Source organism: Elephantulus edwardii, unplaced genomic scaffold (genome assembly GCF_000299155.1).
Source record: "Elephantulus edwardii isolate Elephantulus edwardi_28Jun2011 unplaced genomic scaffold, EleEdw1.0 scaffold00050, whole genome shotgun sequence".
Lineage (NCBI taxonomy): Eukaryota > Metazoa > Chordata > Mammalia > Macroscelidea > Macroscelididae > Elephantulus > Elephantulus edwardii.
Genome location: NW_006399800.1, coordinates 14,718,107 through 14,724,034, shown reverse-complemented (window position 1 = coordinate 14,724,034; position 5,928 = coordinate 14,718,107).

Genomic DNA, 5,928 nt, shown 5'->3' with positions numbered 1-5,928 from the left:
AGTACCACGACCCCTTCTAAACCCAGCCTGGACTTCTGGTAGTTCTCTGTTGATGTGCTGTTCCAGTCATTTTTGGATAATCTTCAGTAAAATCTTACTTGCATGTGAAATCAGTGAGATTGTTCTGTAGTTTCCACATTCTGTTGTAGACATTATTAAATAGAAATTCCTTAATTAGTGTATTGTAATGGGTATTACTAACATTCCAGAACTTTCTGGACTTTATACAGGTTGTTAATTTATATACTCCTTGGTGTTAGATGCCATTGAGTTGAGTATGACTCATAGAGAACAAAGGATCTGAACCCTGTTCTATCCTGCGCCTTTCTCACACTTCCTGACACACAAAAGCCCCTTGCAGAAGTCACCATTTCAATCTACCTGGTGGAGGTTCTTCCTAGCCTTCTCCAACCCTCTACCCTTCCCAGCATCACGTCTCTCTCCAAGGAATAGCCCCTCCTAGCAACAACCCAAAGTATATGAGGAGAAATCTCATGATCCTTGCCTCCAAAGAGTACTTGGGCTGCATCCTCTTCAAAACATATCTATTTGTTCCCTTGGCTATCCATGAGATGTTCAGTGCTCTACTCCAACACCCCAGAGGTGTCAACTTTTCTTCTGTCATCTTTATTCATTGTCCACCTCTCAGATGCATAGCAAGTGATCAGAGAGATCATGACCTGAGTGAGATGCACCTTAGTCCTCAAACTGACATCATTACTCCTGAATAATTTGGAGAGGCCCCTAACTGCAGATATTCTCAATGCAATGCATCTCCTTATTTCCTGACTGCTGGACCAAGGGTGTTAATTGTGGATTTGTATATATCACTAGGGAGTACATTTTCCGAGAATCATGTGGAATAGTTACAAATCATAGGACTTGCACATACATTGCATGCAGTCAATCCTATGCCAAACTTATTAGTTGTGGGTCACAGTCAAGAGATTTTTTTGTGTGTGTACTTCACTCTCCTCATATGTAAGTGATATCTGTTTGACCTGACTTTCTAAGGATTACTAATACAGACTCTTCACATAGTACCCACCCAATGTTAATTTTAAGTGTCATTTTTATGAGTTTTGGTTTTTACTCTTCTTAGGAACTTTGAATAGAGCTGTACTTAATTAACTGTGTACTTAATCAAATTAATTATGTGGATCTATAGTCCCATATCCCAAATCATTGTGTGAGTCAAGATTTTTCCAGACCCAGAGGTTAAATGCCTGCTGGGCTCTTCAACTGACACTTGTGTATCTTTTCTCTGAAGTAAAGCCAGGAGAGCCCTGAGTGACATACTGCCAGGGCCTGTTTGTACAACTGTCTTTGCTATTGTAAACAGCTGAATGCAAACAGCAACATCTAAGAATCTTCGGGGATTTGAGGACATTCTTAGAGGAGACAAGCTTCATTAATATTAATACTTAAGATGGAAAATACCTCTGGCATAGGTGACCCTTATGCCACATGCAAAGTCATTTCTAGAGATTGCAGAGACTGAATAAATTGCCAAGGGCTACTCTTCCCTTATAATGTCTGCAGGAAGGTGAACTAAGATTACAACAAACACCAAAGATGGTTTGGGAAGAAAGGGAAAAGAAAGCTGTGTGCAGCTGTAAAGATGTTTGTACATGGAAGAAAGTACCTCCTGTCCTCTTAGCTTTGGAGAGGACATGAGAGTCAACAGTGCTGAGAGATTTGCTCAGGAGCAGTTGGAGAAGCCTCTCCCTTCTTGGCTCTTTCTCCTTTACTAGTTGTATGCCCATCCATCTGCCATGGAGCCAGGAGAAAGCAAGGCAAAGGACTGTGATGGTCTCTGCCAGGACGCAGACTGCCAACTTAAGTGACTGTCCCAAAGGTTGCTGAATCAAGCTCTGTCAACCCTGCTCTCAAAGGAATAGTGAAGATACAGATTTTATTTTAGAAAATCATACAGAAAAGGAAACTGATGGTCAGAAAAGTTAATGAACTTGTTATAGTCACATAGACAGTTAACAGAGATACAATAAGATCCAGGTATCTTATTACACAGCCTAATTCCCCTTTTACATAGAATTGTTGCTAAGTGCTGTCAAGCTTCTTCCCAAACTGACTTGTTTAATCTTTTTTCACTCCATGAGATACTCAGTACTATTCTCCGACACCACAATCCAAAGGCATTGATTATTTTTCTACCAACATTATTGATTGTCCAACCTTCAGATGCCTAGGAGTCAATTAAAAATACCATGGCTTAGTTGAGGTGAATCTTAATCTTTAGCTCTTTAACATGATATTTCTTTTGTTTTTCTTTTCTCAATATGTGGATTTCCCCCACCCTCAAAGTAATTAACAAAATCATACATTAAGGCCAAAAGCTGGTATCCCAGTCTCTGTAGAGGTTCAGACGATAATGCATCAGTTAAGTAAAACCCAATGCCAAATGGTTGTTCATAGAGTTTTCAGAGGCAAGTTATCAACAGTGGATAGCCAATCCTTATTGTTGTTAGGTGCTGTCAAGTTGAATACAATCCATCGTGACTATGAACAGCAGATCTGAACCTTATCCTCCTATCCTGGTCCATCCCCACACTTCCTGAAACATTAGAGCCCATTGCAGCAGTCACCGTGTCAATACATCTGGTTGAGGGTCTTCCTCTCATTTGCCAACTCTTTACCTTCCCAAGCATCATGTCCCACTCCAAGGAATAGCTCCTTCTAGCACATGTCCAAAGTATGTGATATGAAGTCTCATCATTGCCTTCAAAGAACACTTTGACTGCACTTTCTCTAAGACATGCATTTGTTCTTTTGGAAGTCCATGAGATGTTCAGCACTCTTCTCTAACAACACAGCTTAAAGGTATCTATATTCCTGTGATCATTATTTGTTTTCCAGCTTTCAAATTCATAAGTGATAATAACCTGAATCAGACACACCAAAATACTCAAACTGACATCATTGCTCTTCAAAAAATGTGGAAATGTTCCCAACTACAGACATTCCCAATGCAATACATCTCCTGAACCCTGCACTATCTTGAGCCAATTGCACTGTCTCTGACACAGCAACCCCCATTACCCTAGTTATTATGGCAATTTGTCTCATCTGGCATCTTCCTCTCTTGCACCATCCCTCCAGCCTTTCAAGCATGATGTCCTTCTCCAAGCACTGATACCTCCTGGCAACATGCCCAAAGTATAAGAGTGAATTTCAAAATCTTTGCCTCCAAAGACCAAGTTGGTTTCAGTGTCTCTAGGACAGACCTATATGTTCTGTCGGCAGCCCATGGTATGTTCAAGACTCTTCTCCAGCACCACAACTCAAAAACATTGATTCTTCTTTTGTCATTTTTTAGTCATTGTCCAGCTATCTAATGCAGAGCAAGAAATTTCAAAGACCACCTGATCTAGAGCACTTTAGTGCTCTTCAGCCCTCAGGAGAGATCCCTGACAGCAGGTTTTCCTAACACTATTCATAATTTGATTTCCTGACTGCTGGTACCAAGAGTGTTGATTATAGAGCTGAGCAAGCCAAAAGTGTTAATAAATCTCTTCTCAATGTATCACGGTGCTGTCAATTAGTCTAGTGGTGAGAATCTTTGTTTTCTTGATGTTGAACTTCAATTCAAATTGAAGACTACAGTCCCTGATCTTCTGACGCAAACACTTTAGGTCTTCCTCAGTTTTTGACAAGCTAGGTTGTGTCATCTGCATAAGGTGGTTATGAGTCTTACTCCAATTCTAATGACACATTCCTCTTCATAAAATCCAGCCTCCTGAATGATCTGTTTTGCATTTAGATTGAAAATTTATGGAGTTAGGTTGCATCCCTGACACACTCTTTTCCTCGTTTTGAACCATACATTGTTTTATTGCTGTGTTCTGATGACTGTTTTTCTAGTTCAAGAACAAACAGGTGTTCTGGAATTTCCATTGTTCTCAAGGTTGGCCACAATTTGTTCTGATCCACACAGTCAAATGTCTTTGCATAGTCAATGAAACACACAGACATTCTTCTGGTACTCTCTGTTTGCAGCCAAGATCGATCTTACATTGGCTGTGAGGTTTATAGTCTTTTGGCATATTTTAAATCCGACTTCCATTTCTGGCAGTTCTCTATCAATGTTCCAGTCATCTTTGGATAATCTTCAGAAGAATTTTGCATGCATGTGATATTTGTAATATTGTTTGATAAATTCCACACTGTGTTGGCTCACCTTTTTTTTCTTTTCTTTTTCAATAGGAATAAATGTAGATCTCTTTCTGTTAGTTAGCCAGATAGTTGTCCTCCAGATTTCTTGACACAACCTGGTGAGCACATCCAGGGCAGCATTTGTTTGTTGAAATATGTTAATTGGTATTCAATTAATTTCTGAGGCTTTATTTTGTGCCAAGTCCTTCAGAGAAGCCTGATCTTTCTACTTCATCGCCATTGGTTACACCTAAGCATACACATTGCATATGCCTTACTTTTTGGCAATTCTTTCATAGCAGCTTGAACTTCTTTCTTCACCATCAGTGTCTCTACATCATATGTTGTTTCATTAAATTCTTCTGTGTCAGCCAACTATTTTTGTACAGTGACTCTGTGTAGTCCTTCCATCTTCTTTTGATGTTTCCAAAGTCATTCAATATTTGTCTATATGTGCTAGAAAGAAGAAGAAGTGGCTGGAAGTTTTGGATGATCCCCTTATTTCTAACTTTGGTACTGATTCTAGGGTTCTTTCATTTTAAGTTGTTTTCAGGTTTTTGTATGTTTCCATTCAAATTATCTTTACAAATTTTATCTCAGATTTTTCTGTCTACAGAAACATGAGAGTTAAATATTACAGTCATTGTTGTTGTTAGGTATCATCAAGTCAAGTAGGAACTCATGGTGACCCTATGAACAAAATATCTGAAACCAGACCTGTTTTACACCATCCTCACACTTCCTGACACATAAAAGCCCATTGCAGCAGTTACACTGTCAATCTACCTGGTTGAGGGTCTTCCTCACACTTGCCAATCCTTCACCCTTCCCAACATCATGTCCCTCTCCAAGGAATAGCACATCCTAGCAATATGTCCAAAGTATGTGAGGCAAAGATCATGATTCAGCCAGAGCACTCTGGCTGCACCCTCTCCAAAATATATCTATTCATTTTCTTGGCCATCCATGGAATGTTCAGTGCTCTTCTCCAACACCACAGCTCAAAGATGTCAATTCTTTTTCTGTCATCCTTATTCATTGTCCATGTTTCAGATGCATAGCTAGTAATTGGAAAGATCATGGCCTGGATCAGTCTCACCTTAGTCCTCAAACTAACATCACTATTTCTCAATAATTCAGGAAGGTCCCTAACTGCAGATTCTCCCACTGCAATCCATCTCGTTATTTCCTGACTGCTTGTACCAAAGGTGATAATTGTGGATCCAAGCAAGATGAAGCTGTTGACAATCTAAATCTTCTCTCCATCCATCATGACACTGCCTATTGAGCCAGTCTTAAGAATCTTTGTTTTCTAGATATTGATATGCAATCCATGCTGAAGGCTGCATTCCTTAATCTTCTGCAACAAGTGCTTCAAATCCTCCTCATTTTCAGCAAGCAAAGTGGTATCATCTGCATAACACAGGTTATTGATGAGTCTTCCTCTAATTCTGATGTCATGCTCCTCTTCATAGAGTCTAGCTTGTTGGATAATTTGCTCAGCATACAGACAGAATACATCCCTGACACACTCCCTGCAGTGCTCCCCTGCTCCATTTTCATGTCAGGAAGCCAAATCTAAAGGAAAACATGTCAAAGTAAAAGAGCTAAAGAGATGGTTTAAACGGGCTGAAGCGCCTGCTGCAGAGTGTCAAAGACTGCAGCCTACAATATGGATTGAGGCTCAATGTCAAGAAAACAAAGACTCTCACCACTGGACCAATTGGCAGCATCAGCATGGATGGTGAAGAGATT